Source organism: Hesperophylax consimilis, chromosome 20 (assembly GCF_061612785.1).
Source record: "Hesperophylax consimilis isolate HC1 chromosome 20, BYU_Hcon_1.0, whole genome shotgun sequence".
Taxonomy (NCBI): Eukaryota; Metazoa; Arthropoda; class Insecta; order Trichoptera; family Limnephilidae; genus Hesperophylax; species Hesperophylax consimilis.
In genome coordinates, this window is record NC_142855.1 from 22992849 (window position 1) to 23014902 (window position 22054).

The 22054-nt window shown below is 34.5% G+C and overlaps 1 protein-coding gene across 2 annotated transcripts in view; it reads right to left on the reverse strand.

Moving 5' to 3' along the window:
- Nucleotides 1-21062, reverse strand: part of Gbs-70E (Glycogen binding subunit 70E) — a 42387-nt gene extending 21325 nt beyond the window's left edge. Inside the window, exon 1 of one of the 2 annotated variants that reach the window (XM_089643675.1) lies at nt 20993-21062. The gene's annotated coding sequence lies outside the window, so the exon portion shown is untranslated. Of the gene's footprint in view, nt 1-94; nt 750-20992 lie in introns of those variants that run through there. The other variant, XM_089643674.1, reaches the window with a different exon arrangement.
- Nucleotides 21063-22054: the final 992 nt, after the last annotated feature.

Genomic DNA, 22054 nt, shown 5'->3' on the forward strand with positions numbered 1-22054 from the left:
AATTACATTGAAACCAAGTGCTATTTATCAGTTTTTTTCGTATTATGCGGAATTCGACAAGCTTATCAAAATAGTAATTAAATAAAATACTAACCAGTGGCAAAATGATTCACTCCTTTTTTCCAGTAATTAACACGTGAACAGGTAATAAATATGATGCACACATCGATTCACATTTAATCGAATAATATATGACACACTTGTTTCAAATATGTGAGGAATATTCACGATTTGAACAAAATACAGTGAAAATGACACTTCCACAGTGATTTTGACACAATTTTTAAAGAAATCGCAACAATTTTACAGCGAAATCCACAATAAATATGACACTAGATTACAAAATCACGATTTTGACACTGTTTTTATAAAAATCGCAACAATTCAACTATTGCAGTACACTATTTGACAATAATACCACAGTATTGACAGATAAAATACACTTTATTTATAGGTATGTCACATTTGCAAAAAAGACAGAAATATGGCGAGAGTCAATAAAATAATGAATTTTAAACAGAATTAAAATAAATTCATGACTTTATATTTAGCACTGTAAAAACCACTAGTTTTTATGTTATTTTCTTTGACTCGGCAATCACTTTTTTTCTTTTCGTTTTAATTTAGCCGGTTTTGTAGTAATTTTAGCGAATAACTTGCGTGTTGCTAGGTGCAGATGGTACGATTAGAATAAATTATAATACAGTAGTGTGAAAAGTTGGCCGGTAACAGCGCTAGGAGCGTGTTATGTTACGTACAGCGCCACGGCTCGAAGCGAACTGAGCAGGCGCCAGTCTTTTCTAGATATTTATACCAAGGTATATATCGCAATACGGCGGGACGTGATAAGCGAGGTACGGCAAATATCGCGTAAGTCAAAACGCGTTAAAAAAATCGTGAGAAATTTTACGCTTTATGACGTAAATTTTAGTCGTTTTCAATTTACGAGAGAACATACTAAGAGGAAACGCGGAAAATGTTGTTTTTTTATACATTAACACTGGTCTGAGGCAGTCAACTCTTAGATCAGCAACATCATCAGCTGTAGGCAGACTGATAGAACCTAAGCGCAAGCCAAATACTAAGTTTGGTGATCGCACTTTCGGAGTATCTGGGCCGAAGGCTTAGAATAAACTCCCTCCGGAACTAAGATGCATAACAAGTCCAACAGAATTCAGGTCTAAACTAAAAACTTACTTTTTTAAGCTGTCGTACCCTTAAATTAAATATACCATTCCTAAGAGTACATGATTTACAGAGTTAAAACATTATACAGGAATAAGATACTTCATGTTGTGTACCAATGATATGTTTCCTTGTAATGTCTGCTAAGTGGTATGTTTATTTCTTAATTACCAGGTGACTTGTGTAGTTTATAGGTGTGTCTGTGTGACGTGTGTAATATATGTGTGAGTGTTTGTGTCCGCATTGAATAGTTTAAATTATTGACATGATGCCACGTTTGAATTTGGGAAGTGAATGCTGTGAGGATGGTATTTTTGAGGACATAGGATTATAGAATCTATTTCTGCACAGAATCAAGGGATTTTTTCAGGTATTTTGGGGTGAGGTGACAAATTATGGCGTAAGTAAGGTGCAATTACGATTTGTAACTGTGTAAATCTTTGCCTAGACTGTTTCTAAGCGCAAGTGGCGATTTATGTAGTCATTTTTGGTTCGTAATTTTCATTAACTCAATAAGTAATTAGTCTGCTTAAAAGAGAAAGTTATGAACGACCAGTAAACAAATTAAGGCTTATATCTTATGGTCTAATTTGTGATTAATATTAGAAATGTTGATAGCATATTGTTATAGAATACACGTAGGTTTAGCTTTGTATTCTGACCTTCTGTCTTTATGCATATACAGGATGTCCGGGGGTAAAGTGTGATAACTTTGGAAGGTGATTATACATGATGGTAAAAGTTAAAAAAATAACAAAGTTTTTTTGAAATTTTTTTACTTCTTACTTCTAAAAGTGTTCTACAGAAATAAGGTAAGAATCGGTAGAAATTTTTTTGATGTGTTGAACTGCACGGAATATAGTTAAATGAAGGATATAATAAATTACCGTTTAACCGCAGGGGTAGGCAGAGAGGACGGACCGTCAAACAACTCGGTTTTGGCACACAGTCCTTGCCTCATTCACATTCATACATCATCTCATACATACTCTTGACATGGCCCGACTCAAGTATCTGATTCACTTGAATGCCATGTCTTCCTCGGGCGTCCCCGACTTCTACTACCATTCACATATACGTCATATATTCTCCTTAAACTCCTTTTACTCTACATGCTCAAACCAACTAAGCGTCCCTTTCGTGATCCTACTCATTACGCTTACATCAGCCGTGCAATCTTTGCAGATCTCCACATTTCTCACACGATCATATATGGTTTTACCCCACATGCGCCTCAGGGATCTCATTTCAACAGCATTCAGTCTACTTTGATCCTTTCTCTGCCAGTTCCATGACTCACTTCCATAAATCAGGGTAGGTACCAACACTCCATTGTGGACTGCTAACTTCGCTTCTTTGGACAGTTTTTGGGTTAGCGCCAACTGCGTTCAGTCCTCCATGAATGGAGTTACCTGCATTTCCCCTTGTTTCAATATCTCTGTCAGCCTTCCCATCTCTCTAGAACATACTTCCTAAATACACAAACTCATCCACCTGCTCCAAGTATTCCTCATTCACAACTATATTGCACACTGTTTTCCTACTCTCTCTTTTAAACACCATCACTTAAGAGCGCACGGAATATAGTTACAAGACGGCTATAAGAACATATTTCAGTAATAAGAACAATCAATTATCTGTTCACTACACATTATTACATGTTTGTAAAATACCATAAGTGTATAAAATATATACAGGGTGTATCGGCACTAACCCGCCAAACTTTAACCAGCTATTCCTTAGCACATTTGGAGTAAAAAATGTTATGGGCACTTTGCTGTCCGGTAACATTTTTTTTTCCACACTACATCACTGTCATTGGCATTGCGTTTCGTGTTCAACAGCTGTTATAAGCAAGTATGTCAAAAAGCGTCTTCGCTCTTTCGCACACACTAAATAATAATAGTTAAAAATGAGACGAATGGTGCCGTGCCATTTCTTTGTGATTGTAAAAGTGCGCCAATATAGGTACACACGTGCATTATTCAACGGAATTCGAATAAAATATTGCCAGATGGGTTTTCAAACTTTGACAAAGGATAAAACAGTGGTGACATGTGGTGAAAATATGAATAGTAATTTTTTTATTAAAAAAAAACGTTACCGGACAGCAAAGTGCACATTAAATTTTTTACTCCAAATATGCTAAGGAATAGCTGGTTAAAGTTTGTCGGGTACTTGCCAATACACCCTGTATACAATAAATAAAAAATCTTAATTTTTTTAACACTGTTATTTACAAATTAAATCATAAATATTGTAAAACAATATCACATAGAGAACAAAACATGTAAAAAAAATGTTTTTTTTCAAAATCGCATTTCGTAAGACGCGTAGACTGAATATAATCCATATCTATACGCTGTCGCATCCGACGTTATGGTTATAAGCAATTAGGCGGCCAGAAAATATTTCTACAGCGCCATAATAACATATATATATATATTACCAGCTGATGTGTACCCGGAGTTGCTAAGGGTTATTAATTGTTTTGGGAAAAGATTTGAAGTTGTGAATTTCAGGGTCCTTGAAAACTGGGTCTATTTTTAAGATATTTACTATTTATAAGTTTTTCTTCACTTGATCGTGTCATGTCTTCCTCGGTTGTCCCCGACTTTCACCATCCACTGCTGTATACCAAATGTTAGTATTAAAAAAATACATATATCGCATAGACATATGAATATTAGTAGACCTGCCCTAAGTGATTAAAAGCGTATTATTCCCCACTCCCCATACCGGTTCCATTGGAGCCGGCTGGGCTCGCGTATGGCCTCAAGTGAAATTTGAAAACGTGACGTCATCATTCTTGTGCGAACTATGGTCGAGGCATCATCGGTTCATTTTACGAAATAACACGGCAAAATGTTGACTTGTGCTATGAAAACTTGTAAAAATAGATGTGAAAAAGAGAATAAACCCAATCGTCGTATTACATTCCATATATAAGCATTATTTTACTTTATTTTAAGCTTATTCACATCGTATAATATGGATCAGTTGTAGAAACAAGTCTGGACGCGAAACACAAAGCTGGTTGGTTGCTGGGAAGTAAATTATGAACATTTATAAAAGTGTCTTAACTAAATACTTAAACGAAATATTCGACTCTGAAAAGAGAACCGAATTTTTTTGCCGAATTTGGACTTCGCAAATTAGTTCATAACGTGGCGAGTAATTTGCGCTCCCATGTAAAAATGTCTATTCATTCAAAAGCAGATTTTACTTTTAAGAACTAAATGGTGATATTATAATGCGAGATGTCTATTTACTGTCAGATTGATTTATTGACGAATAAATCAGCACAGTCAGCTTCACTCCCTTCGTTCTTCAACAGTTGATTTTACCCCTCGCCATTATCTTCTCGTCTATTAATTCCTATGTCTGTGGTCAAGTCTTTATCGGGAGTCCCAGACTTATTATATTATTCAAACCACTCTCTGACACTAAGGACGGGTTGTTTCGGAGAATCTGAACAATTCATCAAATTTCAACGTTCATTTTCAAGTTCTGTGAAAGATTTTTTCATGTTCTGTTTTTATTTCAGTTTTGTCAAGCAACTAACCTACAATGATATAAAAACAGAACTTGAATAAGTCTTTCACAGAACCCGAAAATGAACGTTGAAATTTGATGAATTGTTCAGATTCTCCGAAACAACCCGTCCTTAGAACAAGCTTTGAAAATTTCAAATCAGCCCAGTAATTAATTAGTCTAAAGGGGACAAACAAAAACACAAATAAATTTGCTATACGCGTCTGTCTGTTTGTGCGCTTAGTTCTTCTAAACCACGCAACAGATTTTGATAGGGTTTTCACTATAATTTAGAGAATTTCTTCCGGAAGGTTTGCATATATAATACATGCATATTATATTCGTAAAAAGTAGAGAAAAGTCGATGTTTTGTAATCAAGTCGTAAAAATATATTTTCGGGCACTACATTACTAACGCTGGCTAAACCTTATGAGATACATCAAAATGATGTACTACGGAATTGTACATCTTGAAAAGTTCTACAGAAAAGTCTGTATTGACATATGTCTATCTCATAAGAATAACCCCCAGAAACGCCGGATAAAAGTCAGCTAGAAGATATATAAGAATAATTTTATGCGTAAGCCACAACATATTGTAAGCAAATTTTCAATGGGAATTATTATCAATTATATTTCACATGCTTTACTAATTACTAATGCTTTAGTTCGTTAAAGAAGGAGGTAGCGAAAACGGCATAATACCCCCAAAACAAATCACAATAACGATGTAAACGTCTTTTGGGCGTGTCAATTTGTTCTTGCTTCGAAATATTCCTTACTTCTGAAAAGATCAGATATTTTCAGTATTATTTATTGAGCAGAAAATAAGTTTAAAAAAACTTTTTTATAAAATTCTACGGCGCACAGTGGGCTGAAAATCGCCTTTCATAAACATAGAGACTTGAATTTTCAAGCGTATTTTTTTTGGCTAGAAATGGATTCTGCTGATCATTACAATGCTATAAAATTTCGTATGAAGCAATTGCGTGTACAAATGAAGGAGTTATCATTTTTTTAAGAAATATTTGTATTGCACTGACATTAAAAATGAGGCTATCTCTGGAATCATAAGGATAACTTCTTCATTTGTAGGCGCAGTTGCTTCATACGAAATTTTATAGCATAGTAATGATCAGCAGAATCCATTTCAAGCCAAAAAAATACCCTTGAAAATTCAAGTCTCTGTGTCTATGAAAGGCGATTTTCAGCCCACTGTGCGGCGGCGTGGTTTTGATTTTTATACAAATCTACAGTTTTCAATTGATGAAATTTTGCACACTTGACCTTTAAAACAGGAGTAAGGTCGTCTTCATGAGATTTCGAAAAAAATAACCACATCTCCATTTCCAAACGACCGGCCCTGAGACAAACGGCTAAAACAGCTATATATAAACCTGGCGCTAGTAAAGGCGCCGTGTTACGTGTTGCGCCCTTGGCTCCTTGGTAAGTCGGCGCCCGGATCAGACTGCTCCAAACCCTTCCAAGAATAATTTTGACACATCTTCATGATTTTTTTTTAAAGCGATGCCATACGTAGCAATGCAAAATCATGTGTTTTTGGTTCGAAAATTTGGTCGCCTAGAAATGTTTCAGATGCTTTAATTAAATACTGCGAGTAGAATACATCTTGGCCTTTGAAATAATCGAGTATTTTTTAAGTCAAGTCTTTTTATAAGCTCAGAAAAAAATAATGTATAAGGCCTATGAAAACTGCTTTAAAGTTCAAAATCTCCTACTTACGAACCCATTTTCAGTTATGATTTTATTGTATAATGTGGAAAATGAAGTTATTTATAAAATGATCGAAAGAAAATTAAATATTTATGCCTGAACATCCAGAAAATAAAATAAAAGGCACTTTTTGGCCATGTTTTTTTCTTGCATAAATCAAAACAGGCGGATAATTTAAACCTTATCGCCATCTACGTAAGGGGTGTTATTGATAACGGCTCGATTTAAAATATTACACGACGTAGTGCATCGCCTTAACCCGGTCTTTCTCAAAGTGGGCGATAACGCCCCCTTTTGGGCGCTGGAGGCTTTCAGGGGGGCAGTAGAATGCTCAAAGAAAATTAGGGGGGGTTAAAACGAGACAATACCTTAAAATAAAGCCAGAATCTGAACGACGTAAGTGAAGCAGCCGTGCATATAAATAAGCGATACGCCACCCTGGTGTTTTGGACAGACCCAAGGTTGAATTTGCCTTAGCAAATTATTATTATTATTATTGATAGCGGCTAAATTAAAAATATTACACGACGTAGTGCATCGCCTTTATCTGATTTTGAAAAACTCTGATTAAATGTCGGGCAATATCGGGAACTTCATAAAGTTATAAATAATTGTTGGCCTGTCCGAAAATAGCGTTATGTAAACTAATGACATCTTCTTTTTCTTTCAAATCGGTATAAATCGCACTTCTAGATAACATTTGTTCAGTGGACGTGTTAATATTTTTTCGCGTGAATTTTCACACATTTTTTTTAATTGTAAGTAATTGAAAATCACGCCATATCTTCGCAGGGGTCAACAGAGCGGAAATGACGTTACATAAATCTATCTATGAATACCCTATTTGCTTCATCCACATTCATCCATATTCACAAAAGTAGCATTTCATCATTTTTCAAAAGTTGTATTTTACGGTGACCGGATAACATCAAAATGATAATTCATCACATCTTTAAGAAGTTATATAAAGTCATGGAAAGTGATGAAACAAAAAAATATTAACTGGGTTATGTAGGTTAGGTTAGGTTTAAACTTTTCATCGTTTCTAATGACTTTATATCAGTTTTTAAATGTGTGTTAAATTGTCACTGTGTTGAGTTATCATGGAACCGTATTTTACATCTCCTGAGATGGATATGGGTACCGCCGCCCCGGGAATCATTCATTGGATGACCAAAACCTCTGCCACTGGTCAAACTAAGTGGTTCTATTGGACTAGAACTGTTTGGCGTGTATTGTGTGGCGGGCAGGATTTAGAGAAGTTCTTTACCTCTCCAGCAGAACTGTCTCGACCCAACGTCTTGCACCGATACGGAAGGGATGTATTGAGGATACAAGCCAAAAATGTGTAAATTCTTGGTATACCTTATATTGTAGGTAATATGCATTAAAATCGCTTGACAAACGGAGTCTACAAACGTTCGATTTGAAGCACAAAACTGGTTTTTATTTATTTTGTAAATAATTTTATAAGAAAGCAAAAAAGTTAATCAAGTGAAACTGTCACAGATAATCTTAGCTATAATACTGTATTTTTTAAAAGTTATTTCCTTTACGCGTTCATACATTTCTATTGAAAAAATATTTTTTGTAGTAGTTTGCATTTATATTTTTTATTGAGTAATTTATTTTTTTATTTGTATTCTACTCAAGCGAAGCGATAGGAAAACCTCCAATTTATTTAAAGCATATTTTTTGGTTTTCATAATGTACACCAATTCGTTATAAAGATTAATCAAAATATATACTAACCTTATACTAACCGGACTGTTTAAGGTTATACATATAAATATGAATATAATATGCATTTTTTTAAAAATATAAACCCTCCGGAAGAAATTCTCTAAATGATAGTGAAAACTTTATCAAAATCCGTTGCGTAGTTTAGAAGAACTAAGCGCATAAACAGACAGACAAATAGCGAATTTATTGTATACTATTTATAGAAGAGAAGAGATATTGTCCTTTATGAATTAATATCATCAAAATACCTGCGAGGGACCACGTTATTTATAGGTAAAATGATCGCAAATAAAATGATCGTATACAAAATGAAATGATCGTAACTCTCAGATGATCATAGGCAAATAATAAACAAAAGATTGTTAGCAAATGATGCGATCAAATGGTTTGTTTTGCGTTTTCAAAAATGATTGACCGTTCGAGTTGACATCGCATTTTGGTCCCTTCCAGGTGTCGCACGTTCAACTCCTCGGCTGGCTAAGTCCTCCATCACAACACAAGCAAAAATTTCTGCTTACCGTCGTGGTAGTACGTACGGGCACGTAAAGCACGCCCGGCAAAACATGTACCTTCTTTAAGGATGGGGGATAGAGGGCTACCACACCATAATAATAATAATAATTTGATGACTTGTATAGCGCCGTTTTTGTGCAAAATCAATGCAATAATACATTTCTACTGTGATCTATGTTATTACTAACTATTTATGGAGATAATATACAGTACAATACTTACCTAACTTACCTGGTAGGTCACTTGAGATTAACATTTAATTAACATTAACTAATTGTTTATTAGCAAAATTTAGATACAGGATTTAGGACATAATTGGAAAATTGAATAAAATTGGACTTTTTCTTAGGAATGGTATATTTAATTTAAGTGTATGACAGCTTAAAAAGGTAAGTTTTTAGTTTAGACCTGAATTCTGTTGGACTTGTTATGGATCTTAGTTAAGGAGGGAGTTTATTCCAAGCCTTCGGCCCAGATACTCCGAAAGCGCGATCACCAAACTTAGTATTTGTCTTGCGCTTAGGTTCCATCAGTCTGCCTACAGCTGATGATGTTGCTGATCTAAGAGTTGACTGTTTAAGAGCAGAGTGTTTTCCGGGACGCATAGTTCAGAGATGTAGGGTGGGGCCATTTCATTGATGGATTTAAACACCATCCAGCACAGTTTGTACTGGATTCTTTCAGGGCACTTGAACCAGTGAAGGTTACGAAGGTGTTCTGAAATGTGTGAATATTTAGAAACCCCGGTTATGAGCCGTGCTGCTGCATTAAACACTGATTGATGTTTGTCAATTTGATATTTTGGAAGGCTGGCATAAATGCCGTATAACTCCCTTGATCGTACCGGGAATCGTTTCTGAGTTTACTTTAATAATGTATATTGATCATTAAATATGTAATTTATATTATTTGAGCATTGCAAATGGACGTATGTTATGCACAAATGATAATAATAATATTAATACAGATAGACCACCTCGTCTATTGGTTTGGGGTTAGTGTGTAAATACAACTAAACAATGTTTTGAACAGCTCGGAGATGAGGAAAGTGAACCTCTCTACGCTGTTACCTCGTAATCTAATAAACTAATTTAATAAGAAATTCTTTGTCATCCGTTTAAAACGGGATTACAGGTTTCCTCATAAACTTTCAGTAAAATACGAATGTGTTATCCCAACGTCGAAACAAACAATTTTCATAAAATTATTAATATTTTCGTATTTCGTCATTGTATACAATCAGGACAAATGCAGGTAAATGTACTAAAAGTTTTATCCCGTTTTTAACCGGTTTTTAATAAATCAGCAATACTCATTTTTTCTTCGTGTACACGTTAACACAATCCCTGCGTCATTCACATTCATACATCATAACATAATATACTCCTGACATGGCCCGACTCAAGTATCTGATTCACTTGATCGTACAAAGTCTTCCTCGAGCTCATATATTCTCCTTACACCTCTTTATTCATTCATTCCCACTCGAGGTATGTTGTGAGGCTAAAGAAGTGAGAAGGGTAGGATATGAGGAAGTACCTGACTATTCAGATCTGGTCACAAAACACGGCTAAAGTGATTTCAAGCGAGGTTTCAGTTCTGAAAGGTGATCTGATGGTGAACGAGCCGCAAATGTACTATAGGGATTTGAACGTGCGACCTTTGAATTGCTAGTCGAGAGCATTACCCCTAGACCACAGAGGCCGTCATTTGATGCAACTTTACGACTGGTAGTCATTCGCCAGGGGAGATACTGTATCTAGTACCACAACTATAATGTACATAAATAATATCAAAGCGAAAAGACGCTGGAAGCTTTGATGCCACCATTTCTGTAATTTTAAGGGATGCTGTGAGGAGGATCTTTTAACGAAAATTAAGAACTGAACTTTGTTATTGAATAGATAATACACAATATACACCTTTAAATAGAAATGCCATCCATATACAGGGTTTTACAATAAGAGGTGTTATTTTGAATAGCCCGTTATTTCGGTAGATGTTACTTTTGAAGTTGTCATTTTTTGACATTTGACAATTAGAAACTACGCCATTAATAAAAATGGAACGATACACGCTTCAACAATGCATTGAAATTATTAAAATTCACTTGAGTGAATCAAATGCAAATCATCTTGAGTGATGAGGCCCATTTCCACCTCGGTGGCTTCGTCAACAAGCAAAATTGTCGCATCTGGGGCTCGGAAAACCCAAGAGTTATTGTTGAAAAGCCTCTCTATCCTCAACGTGTGACTGTTTGGTCCAGTTTATGGTCCGGCGGAGTTATTGGACGTTACTTTTTCGAAAATGAGGCTTGAGCAACAGTTACGGTGAATGGATTGCGCTATCGAGAGATGATTAATAATTTTTTTATGGCCGGAATTGGATGGTATTGATCTGGACAACGTTTAATTTCAACAAGACGACGCTACGTGCCACACAAGCAACGAAACCATTGATCTTTTACGATTGAATATCAAAATAACACCTCTTATTGGAAAATTCTGTATATAAATAAATAAATTACATCAATATGGTTTAGTATCTGCTTACACACAGCAGCTATTGTAAACTTTCTAACTGGCAATAAATCTTGCTTACTATTTGTAGTATGACCTTTTGACCTCAGAGAAGGGGCCGCCACACGGCAAAGACGTGTCAATTTAGCAAATAACAACTTTATCAGATAACCTATCGATTTCTCTGATAGCAGCGTTAAACTTCTGTTGACATGAACTCTAATTAACGACAATATCATGTTTATTATAATTATTATTCATTATTACTAATCTAATGCAGAAAATATGGAGTGACGAAGCATAACGAAGATCACACCAAGATGAGATCGGTCCCTGGTGTGTTTACGAAAACCTCAGTCCAACCTGGGTTCATTATACTGCCTCCTGCAAAATCATGTGTTTTTGGTTTGAAAATTTGGCCGCCTAGAAATATCTCAGATGCTTTAATTAAATACTGCGAGTAGAATACATCTTGGCCTTTGAAACAATCGAGTATTTTTTAGATAAGTCTTTTTATAAGCCCAGAAAAAAATAATGTACAAGGCCTATGAAAACTGCGTTAAAGTTCAAAATCTCCTACTTACGAACCCATTTTCGGTTATGATTTAATTGTATAATATGGCGAATTAAGTAATTTATAAAATGATCGAAAAAAATTAAATATTTATGCCTGAACATCCACAAAATAAAATAAATGGCACTTTTTGGCCATGTTTTTTTCTTGCATAAATCAAAACAGGCGGATGGTGTTAAGCGGGAATTTAAACCTTATCGCCATCTTCGTAAGGGTTGTTATTGATAGCGGCTCAATTTAAAATATTACACGACGTAGTGCATCGCCTTAACTTAACCCGTCAGGCTAATTTGTTCGGTTTTGCGAACTAACAGCTATTCCCCATAGATTCAATTTGTTCTCTTTTCGGAACAGCTCAAATGGTATCATAGAAATGGTTGTGTATTCCTTACTGTCTTATTAACGGTATTAGAAAGAGAAAGCATTACACTTTATGTTCAAATCTAGAAGTTAAATGTAGAAGATTGAAAATGTGCACATCTATGAAAAGAAAGATTTATGAAATTATTTTTACATAAAACGACAAAAAAATGACGTTTACCCGGCGTTACTGGGGGTTATCCTTAGGAGATGGACATATACCTTCCCGTACTTTTCTGTAGGCCTTTTTAAGATATACAATTTCGTAGTACATTATTTTGATGTATCTCATAAGGTTTAGACAGCGTTAGCAATGTAGTGCCCGAAAATATATTTTTACGACTTGATTACAAAACATCGACTTTTCACATCTTTATATAAATATATTGTGCATGTATTATATACGTAAACCTTTCGGAAGAAATTTTCTAAATGAAAGTGAAAACCATATCAATATCCGTTGCGTAGTTTAGAAGAACTAAGCGTACAAACAAACAGACGCGAATTTGCGAATTGCGTAATTTAAGTTCAGTGTTTAGATGAAAAAATCTAAAATGAGCCATTTTTTTAATATTTCGAAAATATTATGTTTATTTGTGACAATAAAATGAAAAAAAAAACATATTTCATTGCCTTTCAAAACAGTTTTTATTTTTCGGATACGTTATCGAGTTCTCCTACATTATGACAGCGTCTTTAAAAAATATAATATGCCAGAAGTTGAGGATGTTAAAATTATTGCAAGAACTCAATATGCACTTTTAAAAATAGTTCCAGATACGAATCTCAGATCCGCGCGGGCCCCATTGATCGCCCTACCATAACGTGTCAAAAGCAGAAACTAAGTACGCAAAATGACGCATATTTCATATTCAAATGTGGACTGTGTTTTATACAAAAATGTACATGTACATGTGTGCGGAAGGAAGTTCAAGGGAATGAAATGGCAGTGCCTCTCTGGAAGTAAGTTTTTTAATCAATTTATTCGTTGCTTTTCCTACTTCCTACCCTGATTAAAAACTGTGGAAGCCACTGCAGGCAACCACCATTTAATATGTTATCTATCATCTGTCTGCCTGCAGTGCATCCTAAGATTCTTTGAACACGTTGCACGCCAAACTCAGAACTACTTATAGAAACTTATGGGAACTATTGGCAGGAAAAGTAGTGGACGATTACCGATGAGTTCGGATGATCAAGTATCAGTTATGTCCGGAACCTCGATGTCCTTGGCTGTATATGCAGCGCAAGACCTTAAGGAGTAGATGATCCCTGTTCAGCAGAGAAATTGGACTAAGAGTAACGACAGAAAAATTGCTAACCTATCTCTAAAGAGGGTGCGGAGATGAACTGCATTATTTGGAAGTATGTTGCCTGTTGTATGCTGATGATGCGGTGATGTTTTCTAACCTTATAGAAGATCAACAGTCTCTAGTGTCTGGGAAGAATCAAGTATGTATGCAGAGTGAGTTAAGACTAGACAATACCCTAAAATTAAGTCAGAATCTTAACGACGTATGTGAAGAAGCCGTGCACTAAAATATACGACGTGCGGCCCTTGTGTATTGGACAGACCCAAGGTTGAATTTGCCCTGGCAAATCTCACATAGCTGATGAAGTCGTGTAAAAACAATATTCAGCGCACGGCTTAGCTTAATGGATGGATCTACGGTCGACTTTGCCCTAGCAGACCTAGAAAATCGATCTTTCGGTTGGGCTTATTTTAATTATTTCTGATGAACGTATTACTAAAATCACAAAATTTTCTAGAGGGATACCCCGGGAAGTTACTAATTCAACGTCTAGAAAAATAAAATCTGGTACTTACTGCTTATTTTGTAGTTAAAAAACGTTTTACATTAAATATTTTCATATCCTGTATTAATTACTCTTAAATATAAGTAGGAACTGGCAGGAAATATGAAAAGTAGACTGAATGCTGTAGAAATGAAATCCCTGAGGCGTATGCGTGGTAAAACCATGCTTGATCGTGAGAGATATGTGGAGGTTCGCAAAGAGTGCGAGACTGATATAATGAGCGTAATGATTTAGATTAAGAAAGAGACGCTTTTAATCTAGATAAACCTTTTACCTTGAAACTTAGGCAGACAGACAGAAATTCATTAATATTAACTAATAGATTGTGTTTACATTGTACGAAAAATAGACTGCATTGTCCATAATCTACAACCAGATTAGGCAGAAGAAAGATAAACAATATATCAATTTATACATCTAATATTTAATGTCTTAGAAACTAATTAAAATGCGATAAAATTAACGTAATGCTAAACGCAGTATCTAAATTGGTGCAGAATTATTTGGCAATGTTATCTTTGATAAATAAATAAATAATACTTAGATTCTTATCAACAATTCTGTATAGCTGCTATGTCAGATTTTGCAAAGTTCATTAAACGCGAATTGGTGATAATTGATAAACATTTACAATACCCAGACGTAAATGGAAGTTATCTAATCACGAACATGTTCATTACTGTCTAAGCCACAGGTTCTCAAACTTATTTCGACCACCGCCCACATTCCCACATTTTGGTATACCTTATAACGTAGGTAATAGGCATTACAATTGCTTGTCAAACAGAGTCTAGAAACGTTAGATTTCAAGCACAAAACTGGTTTTTATTTATTTTCAAATAATTTTATAAGAAAGCAAAAAAAATAATCAAGTGAAACTGTCACAGATAATCTTTGCTATAATACTGTATTTTTTTAATTTGTTTCCTTTACGCGTTCATACATTTATATTGAAAAAATGTTTTTTTTAGTAGTTTACATTTATATTTTTATTGAGTAATTTATAATTTTATTTGTATTCTACTCAAGCGAAACGATAGGAAAACCTTCAATTTATTTAAAGCATATTTTTTGGTATTCATAATGTACACCAATTCGTTTTAAAGATTAATCAAAATAGTGATTTGGTATTAAGCTTCGCAATTTCCTTAACAATTTGTGGTATACATTTAGTAATTACTATACTGAGAGTTTAGTTGTTGTGGCATTTAATTAAATTTAATGCATGTAACATAAAATAGACGTACAAACATATATACTTAATGATTACGAGATAATAGCGAGCAGAGGTTCACTTTTCTAATCTCCGAGCTGTTCAAAACATTGTTTAGTTGTATTTACAAACTAACCCCAAACCAATAGACGAGGTGGTTTATCTGTATTGCATGGCATACGTCCATTTACAATGCATAAATAATATAAAGTACATATTTAATGATCAATATACATCATAAAAGTAAACTCAGAAACGATTCCCGGTACGATCAAGGGAGTTATACGGCATTTATGCCAGCCTTCCAAAATATCACATTGACAAACATCAGTCAGTGTTTAATGCAGCAGCACGGCTCATAACCGGGGTTTCTAAATATTCGCACATTTCAGAACACCTTCGTAACCTTCACTGGCTCAAGTGCTCTGAAAGAATCCAGTACAAACTGTGCTGGATGGTGTTTAAATCCATCAATGAAATGGCCCCACCCTACATCTCTGAACTATGCGTCCCGGAAAACACTCTGCTCTTAAACAGTCAACTCTTAGATCAGCAACATCATCAGCTGTAGGCAGACTGATGGAACCTAAGCGCAAGCCAAATACTAAGTTTGGTGATCGCGCTTTCGGAGTATCTGGGCCGAAGGCTTGGAATAAACTCCCTCCGGAACTAAGATCCATAACAAGTCCAACAGAATTCAGGTCTAAACTAAAAACTTACCTTTAAATTAAATATACCATTCCTGAGAGAAAGTACAGTTATATCCAATTATGTCCTAAATCCTGTATCTAAATTTCGCTAGTAAACAATTAGTTAATGTTAATTAAGTGTTAATCTCAAGTGACCTACCAGGTAAGTATTGTACTGTATATTATCTATATATATAGTTAGTAATAACATAGATCACTGTAGAAATGTATTATAAGTTTGTACAGCGCCCTTGAGGTGATTTTACACAAAAACGGAGCTATTCAAGTCATCCAATTTTATTTTAAACTTCCGATTTAGTTGTCCGGGTTAAGTCTTCCCCAAAGGAAAAACTTAACCCTTCCACTCACTTTTCCACAAATGATCATCTAGTCAATCAACATTATGTAAGTGCATTATATAAGCAAAATAAATACAAAACAATACAAGAACAACACGTCAAATCACCAGAGATCAAATGGGAAAATAATTCACCGTCTCCAGATATTTTCATATCAGAGGGTTCGGCTCGGTAGAACTTCTAACAGGGCCTATAAATCCTACTGATCCCTCAACATAAATATTTAAAAAATCTTTTGTTATCCTACATGTATTCAAAATGACCGACTTTTGCATCTTTATATATAATTTTTTTGATAGATCTAATACGCCTAAATTTTTAATTAGAGAGCTAGGTATAATGCCAGTAGCCGAAATAACGAATGGTAATATTTTTATAGTCTGAGAATGCCAAATTCTTTTTATTTCATTTCCTAAATCTGTGTATTTTCTTATTTTTTCACTAACAGATTTTTGAATATTACAGGAATTTGGAATAGCGACATCAATGATATAAGTTATTTTTTTAATTTTGTCATGTAAAACTATATCGGGTCTATTATGACTAATCGCTCGGTCTGTTAGTATAGTTTTATCATAATATATTTTATAAAATTCGTTTTCTAAAAATGAATTTGGTTCGTATTCATAATATGGTACTACATTACGGCAGTCAATCAAGTTATGTTTAATTACCAAATTTTGGTGAATTATTTTTAAAACCTGATTGTGCCTAAATGTATAGGTACTCGGACGGTGCTAATATAGAACATCCCGATATAATATGTTCTATAGTTTCCGGAAAAGCCAAACATTTTCTACACAAATCATCAATTTGATTTGTATCTTTGATTATATGCTTTCTATAATTTTTAGTATTAATGACTCTATCCTGAATGGCAAGCATAAATCCTTCTATTTCTGCGCTCAACTCTCCAATACTCAACCATTTGTTTGACGAAATTTTGTCAACATACGTTTGGTTGAGATAATTGAAGTGTTTTGCGTGTAAAATTTTATTTGACCAGGAATCTAATAATTCCTGGTTGGGATTTATAAAAATGTTGGCATTCTCATCGTATAAATTTAAAGGTGTAATATTTCTATCTGCCTTGCAAATTATTTTGTGCATTTCTGAGCTATGAGCTTTCCTATGGAAAAAAGTTCTTAGCATTTCTACCTGATTATGTTTCAAAGAAGTTATTTTGACTATACCTCTACCTCCTAAATTTCTAGGTAAATTAACTCGTTCTATAGCTGAATTTGGATGATGGCAATTAAACTTTGTTAGCGTAGTTCTAATTAATCTTTCTAAGTTATAGTTTTTTATAGTTTCTAAGTTATTATTATTATTATTATGGTGTGGTAGCCCTCTATCCCCTATCCTTGAAGAAGGTACATGTTTTGCCGGGCGTGCTTTACGTGCCAGTACGTACTACCACCACGGTAAGCGGAAATTATTGCTTGTGTTGTGATGGAGGACTTAGCCAGCCGAGGAATTGAACGTGCGACGCCTGGGAAGAACTAAAATGCGATGCCAACTCGAACGGTCAATCATTTTTAAAATCGCAAAACTAAATTACCATTTGATAGCATAATTTGCTAACAATCTTTTGCTTATTATTTGCCTATGATCATCCGAGAGTTACTAACATTTTGTTTGCGATCATTTTACCTATAAATAACTTGGTCCTTACGCATAATAATATGTATTTTGATGATATTAATTCATAAAGGACGATATCTCTCTAAATAGTATAAAATAAGGTCGCTATTTGTGTCTGCCTGTTTGTGCGCTTAGTTCTTCTAAACTACGCAACGGATTTTGATAAAGTTTTTACTATCATTTAGAGAATTTCTTCCGGAAGGTTTGTATTTAAAAAAAATGCATATTATATTCATATTTATATTTATAACCAAACAGTCCGGTAAGTATAAGAGGCATTTTAAGTTAAGGCGAAGCTTAATGCTAAATTACTATTTTGATTAATCTTTATAACGAATTGGTGTACATTATGAATACCAAAAAAGACTTGGCACAATCAAGTGAAACAAAAACTTATAAAAAGTAAACTTTTCAATGCTTTAGAATAATATTAGTTCCACCTTAAAAATATACAAAGATGTCAGGTACAATTAAAAACAAACCAGAGCAACACCGGGTACACCGCGGGTAGCTAGAGCCTATCTAGGATTGGCATTAGGGAAATCACACAAACGCCTCAGGGATCTCAATTCTACTTCATTCAGCCTAATTTCGTCCTACCTCTGTCAGTTCCATGCCTCACTTCCATACATCAGGGTAGGTACCAGCACTCCATTGTGGACTGCCAGCTACGCTTCTTTGGACAATTTTTTGTTGGCGATAAGGTTTAAATTCCTTCCGCATACCCAATTTCTACCGATTTACAACAAGTTTCTCGTTAAATCTTTAAGTTTTTAAGTTCCAAAAAAATATATGTTAATTTTGAAGATAATATCCATACAATTGTTATGCCGAAACGTCGATTGATTTTAAAAATAATTTCAAAGGTATGTTGATTATGTGCTAAGTTCGCCATAACAACAAAGCGAGGATAATTAGCAAGTGATATACCGGACTTATAGGTCACGGAATCAAGTGGAAGATTACAGTTTGTATATTGACTAGGTATTTACCAGTTATTTTGTTCTATGTACGTCGTTAAGGTTTGAAAAAGACGCCTTGACCTGTCTGCCATAGAGACTTATCACTTATCAGCCGAGAGCCAGTACGTAACGCTGGGCTGCAATAATCTCAGTCTAATAATAACATCAATATTGTTGTTTTTGCAGTCATAAGAGTCTAATAAACGGGGGTTTGCCCGAGGATAACGTTTTAATTAATTCCGATGAATTCGTAACGATAATATATTAAAAAAATTATAGCGATCCGTATGGATGTAAGGTATTTATATTTCAGATTAATAAAAACAGTACTCACCATTAAAAATATTTTATGTAAAGCTGTTTATAAAATTTAATAAAACGTTTTTCAACTATAAAATTAGCGATAAGCACCAGATTTTATTTTTCTAGACGATGAATTAGTAACTTCCCGAGGGGTTTGTCTAGAAACATCTGAGATTTTCAGATGGTACATTTCTCCGGTGATAACTTCATAATCCGGTGATATTGTACAAGTTGTAGGTACTGGAAAATATAGGGAAAACAATGTTATAACCTTTCATCGGTACGTATGGTTTTACGATAATCATTAGTCGTGTCTATTGACTTATTAATATTAAAAACTCGTGGCACATTTGGAAGGTTTCGGGCGACATCGACAGCTGCCACGCCCACCTCCCTACTTTCCACACGGGAACTATATTTCACACTGATATTGCAAGGAATGTAGACTCTATTTATATATAACTCATTCGCCTTTTCGTACATATTTTAAACAGGATGATGACCAAAGATGTTTTAATGCATAGTAACATGGACTGTACTGTCATCAGCATAACAATGAATTGATGCATACAACAAAAGTCATTGATGAGCAACAAAAACAAAGTCGGAACCAGAAACGATCCTTGTGGGACGCCAGCATTTATTAAATTTGAGGAAGAGGTGAAACCATCAGCAACCATCCTAATCGACCTGTCTCTCAAGAAGTCCTTAAAAAGGCAGTTTGTTGACAAGTCCTCCGTGACAAACCTAGGTTATCAATTCGACTAGGTTATTCTTACCCCAATAGGTAACCGTTTATTTTCTGCTTCAAAGCCATCCGATGTCACTAAAATGGTATTAAAAGTGTTTAAATTTGTCATTAAAAATGTCTTTTTCATTGTTAGAGCAGTTTATAGTGTCATATTATCCTAATTTTCGCGATACAGGGGAGAAATTTCCTATATCTGTGTGGTAATGTTTATCACCCTTCTTGTTTAGTTTTCTTGACGGTTTGTTAATGGTTTGTTGACGTTAATTTAAGATAAAAAGTTTGATATATCGTCTAACGCATGTATAATTTTATGCAGCAGCAACAGATCAGAAATTTTACGTTTGGATGTCAGAGCTTTGTTTAAAGTGCAAACTCCGGTTATTATGGTAGGTTCCAAAGTGATGCAGAAATCAGGCGATTACACTGGTTAATTTTCGTTGTAATATATTATTCGATCTTTTAATTATGAATTTCTTAAATGGGAGACCAAATAATACGAGAAAACTTACTGATATTAAATATTGCTAATTTATTTATTCAAATTATTCGTTATTCGGTTAAAAACGGGACTGCAGGCCCTTAACGAATAAATTAACAAGTTTCTTGATTTATTTTTTAAATGTGAATAAGGCAAAAAAGTCCCCAGTGGGATTATCGCATCTGCACCTGGAGTATGTTGTTAGGCTAAATGGTAGTGTGGAAGGGAAGGAGATGGGGAAGAGGAAAGTGGGGAAGTACCTGGATATTCAGATCTGGTCACCAAACACTATTAAAGCCATTTGGTTATACCAGAGCGTTACTGAGAGTATCTTCCACTCTTGAATGTGCCGCAAGTATACTAGATAACACAAATTAATTAAATAAAATTTACTTGCGCACGACGGATTTAAATCCGCGACCTTCGGTTTGCTAGTCGAGAGCATTACACCTCGACCACTTAGCAAAACACCAATGAATTTCCACGATGTCGGAACACGTGTTAATAAAAATCATAACATTTTCGCATTTTTTCATTATACATGCGACAAACGTAGGTGCAGGAACACAAAATCTATTAAAAGTGTTTAAGAAATATATTAATTGAATCTTACTTGCAATCGTCGATCGCGATTAATCGGTAATCCAATTTTAATCGTTGCATCACCAAAAACTCTGTTATTTCACCAAAATCTAACGAAACATTGAAGTTATTGTTTACGTTTTTTCGCAAATGTATTTCAAATGAAAACATTGTGTATTTTTTTTCAAGTTTAGCTATTTCTTATTAGATACAGAGGTCTACAAAGGTCTCAGCATCCCATTGGCCGGATTGTGTCTGCGGTCAACAGTTCAGCGAAAACAAATCACATAATCGAAATATAAGAACAATCAACATTAAAAGCATTGAAAAATGGATCGATATTTCAAAGTCAATAACAAATCAATTGTTTTCACATTAACCACCCCAAAGGTCATCTTTTTGGGATGCTGAGTGATTGTTAAATCTGAACTATGTGTCCGACAAAACAGCTTACTCTAAGGTCAGCAGATCTAGATGTTAGTAATCGTCTAATCGAACTTTCTAGGTGAAATAGTGAACTCCTGCAACTTATAAACATACATACACCCACAGTAACAACACGACAAAAAAAATATTCTACAGCAGCACACATAAGCGTAACTACATTGCCCACTCTCCGATACAACGACTTCACACCATGGGAAATCATTACTTGGGTGATGTTGACATATTCAATACCAACTTGGCAAGTTTTGTGGATCATTTAAAACATTTATTTCAACAATACTCCTAAACACATCATGTAAACCTACAAATAGCTGTAATTTTCTGTTTTTGTTTCTTGTGTTTGTATGACTTGTTGCATAGCTTTTATCAAATGTAATTTTATTCTTATTTTTTATGTTTCAAAGTATCTGTCAAATTAAAATTATACTTCCAACCATGTTAAAGCCTTCTGGGCGTTAAATAAATAAATAAATTAAATCAAGCCATTTACTATGATCGCTCTTTTAGTTTAACAGGCCCGCTCATTTGGAATAGACTTCCCTCAGCTCTTACTAATCTACAGAATTTGACTGAATTTAAACGGGCTTTAAAAACAAAATTATTTAAAAAATTTTACCATTCACAAATCTTAATTTCTTTTCAATAT